Source organism: Choloepus didactylus, chromosome 3, assembly GCF_015220235.1.
Source record: "Choloepus didactylus isolate mChoDid1 chromosome 3, mChoDid1.pri, whole genome shotgun sequence".
In the NCBI taxonomy this organism is placed as follows: Eukaryota; Metazoa; Chordata; class Mammalia; order Pilosa; family Megalonychidae; genus Choloepus; species Choloepus didactylus.
In genome coordinates, this window is record NC_051309.1 from 205,527,808 (window position 1) to 205,540,075 (window position 12,268).

Genomic DNA, 12,268 nt, shown 5'->3' on the forward strand with positions numbered 1-12,268 from the left:
TATTGCTGAAAGAAATCAAAGAAGACCTAAATAAATTGAAGGTTATTTTGTGTTCATGGGTTGGAAGACTAAATATCTTAGGATGTCAATTCTGTGATTTATAGATTCAGTGCAATCCCAATCAAAATTCCAACAACGTTTTTGCAAAAATGGAAAAGCCAATCATCAAATTTATATGGAAGAGCAAGGGGCCCCAAATAGCTAAAGCCATTTGAAAAAAGAAGAATAAAATTGAAGGACTCACACTACCCAATCTTAAAACTTATTGCAAAGCCATAGCAATCAAAACAGCATGGTATTGGCACAAGGACACACGTATAGTCCAGTGGAATTGAATTGAGAGCTCAGAAATCAACCCTTACATTTTTGGCCAACTGATTCTTTACAATGGGGCAAAGACCACTCAAATGGGGTTGATTAGTCTTTTCAACAAATTGTCCTGGGAAAACTGGATCTCCAATTGCCAAAAAAAAAGGAAGAAACCTACCACATATCTTGTACAAAAATCAACTCAAAATGGATTAAAGACCTAAATATAAGGGCCAGAACTATAAAATTCCTAGAAGAAAACATAGGAAAAAGTCTTTAGGACCTTATGTTAGGCAATGGATTTTTAGACTTTATACCCAAAGCATAAGCAACAACAACAGAAAAAAATAGATAAGTGGAAACTCATAATATCAAAAATTTGGGGCCTCACAGGGCTTTAATATAAAGTAAGAGAACAACCTACACAATGGGAGAAAATATTTGGAAACCACACACCCAATAAAAGTTTAATATCTAGAATATATAAAGAAATCCTTCAACTAACAACAAAAAGACAAACAACCTAAGTAACAAATGGGAAATAGGTTTGAATAGACATCTCCCCAAAGAAGAAATACAAATGGCCAGAAAGCACAAGAAAAGATGCTCAACATCATTAGCTATCTGGGAAATGCAAATCGAAACCAAAATAAGATACAATTTCACACCCATGAGAATGGCTGCTATTAAAGAAACAGAAAATAATGAACAGAGAGGATACAGAGAAATAGGAATATGAATTTATTGCTGGTGGCAATGTAAAATGGTGCATCCTCTGTGGGTACTGAGAAAGCTAAGAATAGAACCATCATATGACCTGGCATTTTCACTGCTTGGTGTAAACTCCAAAGAATTGAAAGCAGGGACTTGAACAGGTATTTGCATACCCATCTTCATAGCAGCATTATCCACAATTGCCAAAAGATGGAAAACAACCAAGTGTCCATCAACTGATAAATGGGTAAATAAAAGGTGATATGTACATACAATGGAATATTATTTGGCTGTAAAAATGAAGGTCTAATACATGGACAACATGGATAAAGCTCGAAGACATCATGTTGAGTGAGTTAAGCCAGACACAAAAGGACAAATATTGTATGATCTCCCTAATATGAAATAATTAGAATAAGAAAACTCATAAACTCAGAATCTAGAATAAATGTTACCAGGGTTTGGGATAAGGATAGGGAAAGGGAAGTTAAGGCTTAAAATGTCCAGTGTTCCTCTGTGGAATGATGGAAATGTTTTGGTAATGGAGGTGGTGATAGCACAGCATTACGAACAGTTGATTAACAGCACTCAATTATATATCTGAATGTCATTAAAAGGAGAAATGTTGATTGTTTATATGGAACAGAATAAAATGTTTTTAAAAATCCAAGGAACTACTCAAACAGTGAGCCCTAAATTAAACCATGGACTAGTACAATTTTTAAAATGTGCTATCGAGACCTGGAAAAAGAATCGTGACGGGCAGGAAACCATTACAACACCACCTGGGCCGTGCTCTCTGGCTGCTGCCGCCACCTCCGGCCTTGCCTCCGGTACATATTAAAGATCCAAAACCATGACTGACTCCAAGTACTTTACAACCAATAAAAAAGGAGAAATCTTTGAATTAAAGGCTGAACTTAACAATGAAAAGAAAGAAAACAGGAAGGAGGCTGTGAAGAAAGTGATTGCTGCTATGACCGTGGAGAAAGATGTTAGCTCTCTCTTTCCAGATGTAGTGAACTGTATGCAGACTGACAACCTGGAACTCAAGAAGCTTGTGTATCTCTATTTGATGAATTATGCCAAGAGCCAGCCAGACATGGCCATCATGGCTGTCAATAGCTTTGTGAAGGACTGTGAAGATCCCAATCCTTTGATTCGGGCCTTGGCCATCAGAACCATGGGGTGCATCCCAGTCGACAAGATTACTGAATATCTTTGTGAGCCCCTCCGCAAATGCTTGAAGGATGAAGATCCCTATGTTCGGAAAACAGCAGCAGTCTGCATGGCAAAGCTCCATGATATCAATGCCCAAATGGTGGAAGATCAGGGATTTCTGGATTCTCTGCGAGATCTCATAGCAGATTCAAATCCAATGGTGGTGGCTAATGCTGTAGCAGCGTTATCTGAAATCAGTGTCTCACCCAAATAGCAACTTACTGGATCTAAACCCACAGAACATTAATAAGTTGCTGACAGCCCTGAATGAGTGCACTGAATGGGGCCAGATTTTCATCCTGGACTGCCTGTCTAATTACAACCCTAAAGATGACCGGGAGGCTCAGAGCATCTGTGAGCGGGTAACTCCCCGGCTATCCCATGCCAACTCAGCAGTGGTGCTCTCAGCAGTAAAAGCCCTAATGAAATTTCTAGAATTGTTACCCAAGGACTCTGACTACTACAATATGCTGCTGAAGAAGTTAGCCCCTCCTCTTGTCACTTTGCTGTCTGGGGAGCCAGAGGTGCAATATGTCGCCCTGAGGAACATCAACCTAATTGTCCAGAAAAGGCCTGAAATCTTGAAGCAGGAAATCAAAGTCTTCTTTGTGAAGTACAATGATCCCATCTATGTTAAACTAGAGAAGTTGGACATCATGATTCGCTTGGCATCCCAAGCCAACATTGCTCAGGTTCTGGCAGAACTGAAAGAATATGCCACAGAGGTGGATGTTGACTTTGTTCGCAAAGCTGTGCAAGCCATTGGACGGTGTGCCATCAAGGTGGAGCAATCTGCAGAACGCTGTGTGAGCACATTGCTTGATCTCATCCAGACGAAAGTAAATTATGTGGTCCAAGAGGCAATTGTTGTCATCAGAGACATCTTCCGCAAATATCCCAGCAAATACGAAAGTATCATTGCCACTCTTTGTGAGAACCTAGACTCACTGGATGAGCCAGATGCTCGAGCAGCTATGATTTGGATTGTGGGAGAATTTGCTGAAAGGATTGACAATGCAGATGAGTTACTAGAGAGCTTCTTGGAAGGCTTTCATGATGAAAGCACCCAGGTACAGCTTACTCTGCTTACTGCCATAGTGAAGCTGTTTCTCAAGAAACCATCGGAAACACAGGAGTTGGTCCAGCAGGTTTTAAGTTTGGCAACCCAGGATTCTGATAACCCTGATCTTCGAGACAGGGGCTATATTTATTGGCTCCTTCTCTCAACGGACCCTGTCACAGCCAAAGAAGTAGTCTTGTCTGAGAAGCCACTGATCTCTGAGGAGACAGATCTTATTGAGCCAACTCTGCTGGATGAGCTAATCTGCCACATTGGTTCTTTGGCCTCTGTGTACCACAAGCCTCCCAATGCTTTTGTGGAAGGAAGTCATGGAATCCATCGCAAACACTTGCCAATTCATCATGGGAGCACTGATGCAGGTGACAGTCCTGTTGGCACCACCTCTGCAACCAACCTGGAACAGCCTCAAGTTATCCCCTCTCAAGGTGACCTTCTGGGGGACCTTTTGAACCTTGACCTCAGTCCTCCAGTCAATGTACCACAGGTATCCTCTATGCAGATGGGAGCGGTGGATCTCTTGGGAGGAGGACTAGATAGTCTGCTTGGCAGTGACCTTGGCGGGGGCATTGGAGGAAGTCCGGCAGTGGGACAGTCCTTCATCCCATCATCAGTGCCTGCAACCTTTGCTCCTTCACCTACTCCTGCTGTGGTCAGCAGTGGTCTGAATGACCTGTTTGAACTCTCCACAGGGATAGGCATGGCACCTGGTGGATATGTGGCTCCTAAAGCTGTCTGGCTGCCTGCAGTAAAGGCTAAAGGCTTGGAGATTTCAGGAACATTCACTCACCGCCAAGGGCATATTTACATGGAAATGAACTTCACCAACAAAGCTCTGCAGCATATGACAGACTTTGCCATCCAGTTTAACAAGAATAGCTTTGGTGTCATCCCCAGCACTCCTCTGGCCATCCACACACCACTGATGCCAAACCAGAGCATTGATGTTTCCCTGCCTCTCAACACCTTGGGCCCAGTCATGAAGATGGAACCTCTGAATAACCTGCAGGTGGCTGTGAAAAACAATATCGATGTCTTCTACTTCAGCTGCCTGATCCCACTCAACATGCTTTTTGTAGAAGATGGCAAAATGGAGCGCCAGGTCTTCCTCGCAACATGGAAAGATATTCCCAATGAAAATGAACTTCAGTTTCAGATTAAGGAATGTCATTTAAATGCTGACACTGTTTCCAGCAAATTGCAAAACAACGTTTATACTATTGCCAAGAGGAATGTGGAAGGGCAGGACATGCTGTACCAATCACTGAAGCTCACTAATGGCATTTGGATTTTGGCTGAGCTACGTATCCAGCCAGGAAACCCCAATTATACGCTGTCGCTGAAGTGTAGAGCTCCTGAAGTCTCTCAGTACATCTATCAGGTCTACGACAGCATTTTGAAAAACTAATAGACTGGTCCAGTGCCCTCTGGCCACCCTGTGATCGGTGCAAGCCAAGAACTCTTAACTGGAAGAAATTGTATTGATGTGTAGAATCTGAACCCAAACACACTGAGGCCACTCACCAAGGTAGTGACTAGTCTAACCTGTGCTAACATTAGGGCACAACCTGTTGGATATTTTTAGCTTCCTGTGAACATTTGTTGTAACCACTGCTTCAATCACTTCCCACCTCTTGCCACCTGCTGCTGCTGTATGTCCTTACTTGTGGACTTCTCCATGCTGTGCCAATGACTGGCATTTTCTACACCCGCTTATGAATGTAGTTTGATGTTTTATAATTGAGAGCTCATTTCAAAAGCAGAAAACAGAAAAAATATTAAAGCAAGGAAAAGTGTCATCGAAACATTAAAAAAAAAATGTGCTATCATCTATAGTTAATAACAGTGTGGCATATGGGAATCCTGTATTTTATGCATTATTGTTCTGTAAACCCACAGCTTTTCTAATAAAGATAAAAAAGAAGCCAATAGATTTGGGGTTGCTAAGCTGGTCAAAAGGTTAAGGGAGAGCTTTTTGGAAGGATTTGGGGTCCTTATTTTTAGTTTTTTTCAGTTTTTGTTTTTTGTTTTTTTGTTTTGTTTTGTTTTGTTTTGTTTTTGCTTTTTTCACAAATGAATATTCCACCCCTAGGGCACAGAAGCAGCCCTTAAAATAATTGTTCCACTTTGATACTTATTTGTGCATGCAATAAATACTTACTTGAATGCCTACTCTTAGTTTTCCAGTCTGCTATGACATACACCACATAATGGGTTGTCTTAAACAACAGGAATTTATTGGCTTACAATTTCAGAGCCTAGAAGGCTTGCTTCCTTCCAAGGACTGTAGCACCTGAATGTTGGCCAGAAATTCTTGGGTTCCTTGACTTTCCTGTTACATGGTGATGTCCTCCTCTTTCTCTACCCAGTTCCAGGTGACTTCCTGCTTCCAGCTCCTCCCTGTGACTTTCTATTTGTAAGGTTTTCAGAGGAGAAGTTTCTAAGATGGTGGATTAGGAGAGACAGAGCAGGATTCTCTTCCATCAAAAACACTAAATAAAGGAGAGAACATGCTCCAGAACAGCAGCTCCAGGGTCCCACTGCCTGAGCAAGGACTTTAACACCCATAGCAAGTGCCTACTTGGAGAAACTGAGAGGCTATGTTCAAGATGTGTGAGTGTCCAGCTCAGAACGCCATTGAGCCGACTGATGGCACGGTGGGAAGTAGTCTTCCATATCCCGGGGACCTCCAAAGTACTAGTCTCAGGGGATAACCCCTCACATACCTGTGGCTGAGAGCTTCTGTGCCAGGGACTGGTGGTTCAAGCGGGAAGGTTGTTTTCCATGTGCTGTGCAGCCATCTTCACAGCTGCTTGGCCCTTCATGGCACCAGGGCTGAGACTTTGTGGTTGGCTGGGAGATAACTTTGTTACAACCCAGCAGCTGGGAGTTTCTTTGAGGGAATTCAGGATTTGGCGACTGGTGTCAGCATACACTTTTCCTCCATAGAGGTCTGTGGCGTGCACAGCATAGAGGTAGCGGTGCCACATGGAAGTGCTAGGAGCCCTCCCCTGATCTCAGGGATTCATGAGTGCATGGCAGACAGGAACAGTGGGCCATTTGAGCTGGAAGGTGAGATGTAAGCTTTGCAGGCCCAGGATACTCCACACACAGACCCAGAGGAGGCCAGGACCACTGGGTCCTGGAGCAGACTCCCTGCCAAACTGCACAGGGAATGCCCCTCACCCATAGGACTGATAGTCCCCAGTGCACACAGAAAATTGGTGCACTGATTGGACCTCCACATGGTTTGGACTCCCACTTAGTGCATAAACAAAGTTGAAGAGAACTGACTTAAAGGTAAAATGTGACTCAGGGGCACCAACTGATGGTAGGTTGGGAAAGTGCACTCCACCAAGTTGTACCTCCTTCAAATTATAGATATATGTTCAAATAATCCTGCATACTCTAAAAGAGCCCTACCAAGAAAAGCAAATGTCAAGAGGCCAAAAACAATAGAAAATTACAAAGCATATGAAGAAACTAGAAATATGGATAACATAAACATCCAAATGAAAAACCCAGAAGAGACACAGAACCTCAAGCAATTAATCAAGGAAGTACTCACAAACATTAATATTATGTCTCAGGATATAAAGGACATGAAGAAGACCCTGGAAGATCATAAAGAAGAATTTGCAAGAGTAAATAAAAGAATATCAGATCTTAGGGAAATAAAAGATACTGTTGATCAAATTAAAAATATTCTTGAGACACATAACACTAGATTTGAGGAGGTAGAGGACTGAATTAGCAAACTCAAAGATAAGATGATGGAAAGGGAAAGCACAGAAGAACAAATGGATAAAAAAATTGAAAAATTTGAAATGGATCTCAGGGAAATGATGAGAAATATCAAGCGCACAAATATAAAAATTATTGTTGTCCCAGAAGGGGAAGAGAAAAGGGCTAGGAAGAGTATTTGAAGATATAAAGTTTCCGGTAAGAGGATTAAGTCCTATACTGATTCATTTGGCCAAACTTAACTAAAATAGTATCTTCAAGAGATCCCATTTAAAATGGGTTCACACTCATAGGAATGTGGGTTAAGATTAAGAATGTGTTTACTGGAGCACATAACTTGATCAAGCACTATTCTAGGAGTTGAAGATACAACAATGAACAAAATAAAGTCCTTGTCCCCATGGGCCTTACATGGAGGAAGGGGAGAGCCGGTAAAGAAATTTTAAAATGTGCATATTTTTTTAAATTTATATATAAAATGTGTATATCAAATGTCAGGTGGCAAGAAGTGTTATTAAGAAGAATAAGCTCCCGGCCCCCAAACACCGAACCTATTTCATCCTGCCGGCCAGGCAAAGCCCACGACTTTGACATGTCAGAGATCTGCCTCCCCCATGTGGTGTCCTGCAGCAGCCAGGATTCCACCCACTGTGCAGAAAACCTTCTCAAGGCAGGCATTTACAAAAAAGGTGAGCAGCCAGGCAGGCGAAAAGGCCATCTCTGTGGTCCTCCAGCTGGAGAAGGAAGAGCAGGTACACAGTGTAGACATCTCGAACTAGGAGGAACTGGTGGGAGTTTGGCTGGAGAGGGCAGAGCAAGACTACGAAGTCTTTCTGGTCACTTCATCTTTCATGTCCCCTTCTGAGGGTCACAGTGGCTCAAACCCCAACCACATTTGCATTTTGGGGCCTGACAAATTGGTCTAGGCAGCAGCCAAGAAGCATTGGGACCAGGGTCAAAATTATTTGCAGCCAGCCCCATACATCAGGAATGCCCCTTATGGCCTGAGTTTTGTATGGTTTCACAGCCCCCAGACAAAGATGAAGCACCCAGAGTCCCCACCCAAGAAGGTGACCAAGCACAGCCAGTTCCTTGTGAAGGAGGAGAACAGGTGTGGCAACTTCCTGAGACTAGGGGCTCTCCACTTCAACCAGGTCAACAAGACATCCCCAGCCACAGACAGTGAGCAGGCAGGACCCAGCTACACAGCTGTGACTCTCCAGGCCTTCTGCACTGCCTCCTCAGCCCCATTGGCCTGCAGAGCTGTGGGTAGTGCCTCCAAGCCTCAGGAGTCCCCTAGGGGGAAGAGGAAGTTGGATTTGAACCAAGAAGAGCAGAAGACCCCCAGCAAACCATCAGCCCAGCCCTCACCACCCGCCCTCAAGAGTCCCAAATTTCCCACTCCCACTCATACCTCAGCCTTGGCTCCAATTCCTGCCGCAGCATGGGGGTCAGTGTCAGGGAAGCCCTGGGGAGAAGGCACCAAGCCCATGGGACCCTGAGTTGGTCCCCAGGAGCTAAGGAAATTCCTTCAGGTTGTGGTGGTGGTGCTGAGTGGCTTCCAGAATCCTTTCCGCTCAGAGCCCTCAAGCTGGAGGCCAAGTATTGGCCAGACTGGACCCCAGAAAGCACCCACTTCATCTGTGGTTTTGCCAACATTCCCAAGTACACCCAGATCCTAGCCTCCAAGGCCACCTCTAGCATAAAGAGTGGGTGCTAGATTGTCACCATATGCATCAGTGGCTGCCCTCCAGGAGGTACCTCATGGCAAAACCAGGCTCAAACAGTGAGGACGAGGGGCCCTCAGAGGGGCAGCAGTGAGAATGAAGACCCCAACCTTCCCTGCAAGCACCCCCTGACCAAAACCAAGCTCCCTCAGGCAGCAGGACCCAGCTCTCCCCAGAGGCTCCAAACCCCAGAAGGGACCACAGCAGCCTCACCAAAGCCTCAGGACCATACTCCCACAGAGTCAGAAGAACAGGAAAATGAGGCAGAAGATTCTGGGGACACCAAAGAAGAGCTGAAAAGAGTGGCTGAGCAGAAGGAACAGAGGCAGCCCCGGGGCCAGGGAAAAAATGGTGAGGACCTGTACTCTGGATCCGCAGATGAGAACACGGACAGCGAGGATTGCCCAGAGTTCCCCAGCCTGCCTCTTCCTGAGCTGCCAGATATCTTCCAGGGCAAACTGGGAGTTCCCTGGGGACGAGCTGTGGAAGCTAACCCAATACCTCACAGCACTGGGAGCTCGAGGAGTACATGAGTGACCAGGTCCACCTTGTGATCATCGCACAGTGTGAGGAGGGCCTGATGGAAATCCCCTCCCTGGTGTTTGTCCATCCCCAGTGGACCTACAGTTGCAAAGAGAAGCAGAAGTTACTCCCCCATCAGCTGTATGGAGTAATGCCCCAGGCCTGAAGTATGTGCACACATGTGCACACACACACACACACACACACAGGATGTGTTTAATAAAGGTGATTTGGTTTGGAAAAAAAAAGAAAATAGGACATTGAGAATAGAGAATGTTATGGGAGTGCTATTTTAAATGAAGCAGTCAAAAATCTCCTCTGATAATGGGGTAATAATTAAGCAGAGGCTTGAATGGAGAGGAGGTAAGCCATGCTAATACCTGGTGAAAGACATTCCAAGCAAAGGGGTGTACAGCAAGTGCAGAGACCTGTGGCAGAAGCACATATGCCTGCCATCTTTGGGGACTGCAGTGAGAGAGGGGGATGATTGGGCATGCGATCAGAAAAGAGTCAGGGAACAAGATGATTTAAGGCCTTGTTAGCCGTGGCAAAATATTGGCTGTTACATTAATCTGAAAAACCACTGGAAAGTTTTAAGCTGATGCATAATATGATCCACCTTACATTTTAAAAGGCTTGTTCTGACTGCTCAGTGAAGAATAAAATACAGGGGACAAGGGTAGAAAAAATGAGGGGCTAGTTTAGACGCTATTTCAATAATTCAGGAGATCAGTGATGGTGACTTGAAGTAGAGTGAATGCAATGCATAAGGTGAGAAGAGGTAAGACACTGAATATATTTCAACACCATTTGCTGATGTGAGGTTGAAGAAACAGAGGAGTCAGGGTGAGTTTTCTAGCCTAGCAACTGGTACAACGGAGTTGCCATTGACTAAAATAGAAAAGACTAAAGAAAGAGCTGGTGTAGGGCACAGGATTTGGGAGTGGGGGAATCAAGTATTCTCTTGTGGACATGTGGCATTTAAGTTGTCTATTAGTCTTAGAGATTTGAGTCTAGAATTCATGGGAGAGGTCAGGGTTGGAGATACACATTTGAGAACCATCAGCATATAGATGATATTTAATGCCTACAGGCTTTATGAGATCCCATTGGGACGAGTGCAGACAGAAAGATCATGAGGAGTGATACCTGGGACATTGCAATGGTAAAAGGCAATCAAGTTTCTTTTCAATTTGAATCTATACAGGTGACAATACAATAGTCAAATGTTGAAAGTCTGCTCAGTTCATAGTAAAACAAAATTCCTATTTTTCCAGGTCACTGAATGGCACTTAAAGTTCAGAATTTTAGCAGGTATCACTAATATCTTAAGAAAAGTTAAGGCCTAAGTTCAGATTGGTGGCCAAACTCTGCCCTCTTTAACCCTCCATTTAAAAATAACAAAACAATAATAATAAAGAAAATATATTCATGGAACACTAGGTAATGTTGCAATTTACTCTATTTGTTGTAATACACAAAATGGATCTATTGTACCATTATCAGTCATGGACCTGTAGGTACAAAATTAGTTTGATTAAAAATACACTGTTAACTGTCAGACCAACAGCAGTTTACAGATATAGGTTAAGAAGTCTGGTCTGAGGAGGCTGAAAAGCAATTGAGAGAATAAGTAGATCAGAAGCTTACAAGTAATACTGCCGACCAGAATCAGGCATATAAGCCCAAGGCAGCACAAGCGGCAGGTCAAGCCAGGTAGGCACACAAATCCTGTTGTGTACAAGTACCAGAAAACACAACAGATGAGAAGTTCAAAATTCAATAAAACAGTCAGGCACCTAAGCTTAAACAAGGGGGAGGTTGCTAGGGCAAAGAGTATTCAGTTAGAGGCATTGGCATGGGGGTCTACAACAGGAGGCAGGAGGATTTGTGCAAATTATCTGATAGGAGAGTGAGGTGCCTTTTTTGAAGCTGGGAAAATAATTGGGAACCAGAACCCAGAGAACCATATAGGCCATATCAAAGAGTTAGTACTTGCTTCTGTGTGTACTGGGGAGCCAGTGCAAGATTTCTAAGCAAGGGAGTGATGTGATCACATCACGTTTTAGAAAGAATGTAAATGGGGGAAGGGTAATTTCAGAGGCAGGGAGGCCTCAAGGAATCTCTTACAATAAATGACTAGAGTCTAAACTAGACAGTGGCAACAGAAATAGAAAGACTGGAGATTTAAGAGAAGCTTTGAAGGAAAACCAACAGAAATTGGATGAGGAGATGTGGGAAACTCATGGCTTTCTAACCTGGACGTCAAGGTGAAAATAAAAAGAACTACAGGAATGAAAGGAACAGTTGCAGGGGTGGGGACAGGAAGATGAATTGGGCTCTGTTTCAGACAAAAGAAGGGTGAGAAAATTCAGATCATTTGTTTGATTGATCAAAAATAAAAAAAAGAAAGAAATCAAACATTAAAGAGACTGCAAGAATGTTTCATGATGTTGAGGTATGGGAAATAGGCCCAAGAAAGCAAAACATTTCACATTCCTCCTCTGTTTACAAGAAGAAGAAGAAGAAGAAGAAGAAGAAGAAGAATCATTATTAGTTAAGGTTTGTGGTGACCTATTGTTTCAGTTAATCAAAGATAGGCAGGATGAAATTGGATCTAAAGTACAAGACATTTAGTTGCCTCTTTGGAAAAGGTGAGTCAGTAGTTCCTGTGGTCTTAAATCATTCTTCAAAATAATGGGCCATGAGAAAAATGCAATATAATTTATTTATCTAGAATTTTCCATGATAGGTTAAAAATTTATGGAGAGGCTCTAAGATGGTGGCATAGAGAGGAGTGGAAGGTAGTTAGTCCCCCTGGAACAACTAATAAACAACCAGGAACAACTAGTAAATAATCCAGAATAACTGTGGGGGAACAAACTGACCGTCCACTCATCAAACACCAACCTGAATTAGGAGGAATGCCCAAGATTGCAAGCATAAAATCTGT

The 12,268-nt window shown here is 43.4% G+C and overlaps 1 long non-coding RNA gene and 2 pseudogenes across 2 annotated transcripts in view; 2 read left to right on the forward strand and 1 right to left on the reverse strand.

The window, feature by feature from the left end:
* The window catches only part of LOC119530089, a 383,936-nt gene that overhangs the window by 349,600 nt on the left and 22,068 nt on the right, over positions 1 to 12,268 (reverse strand). The gene's annotated exons all lie outside the window — the stretch shown is intronic.
* LOC119530087 lies at positions 1,772 to 4,986 on the forward strand (annotated as a pseudogene).
* On the forward strand, positions 7,641 to 9,481 carry LOC119530088 (annotated as a pseudogene).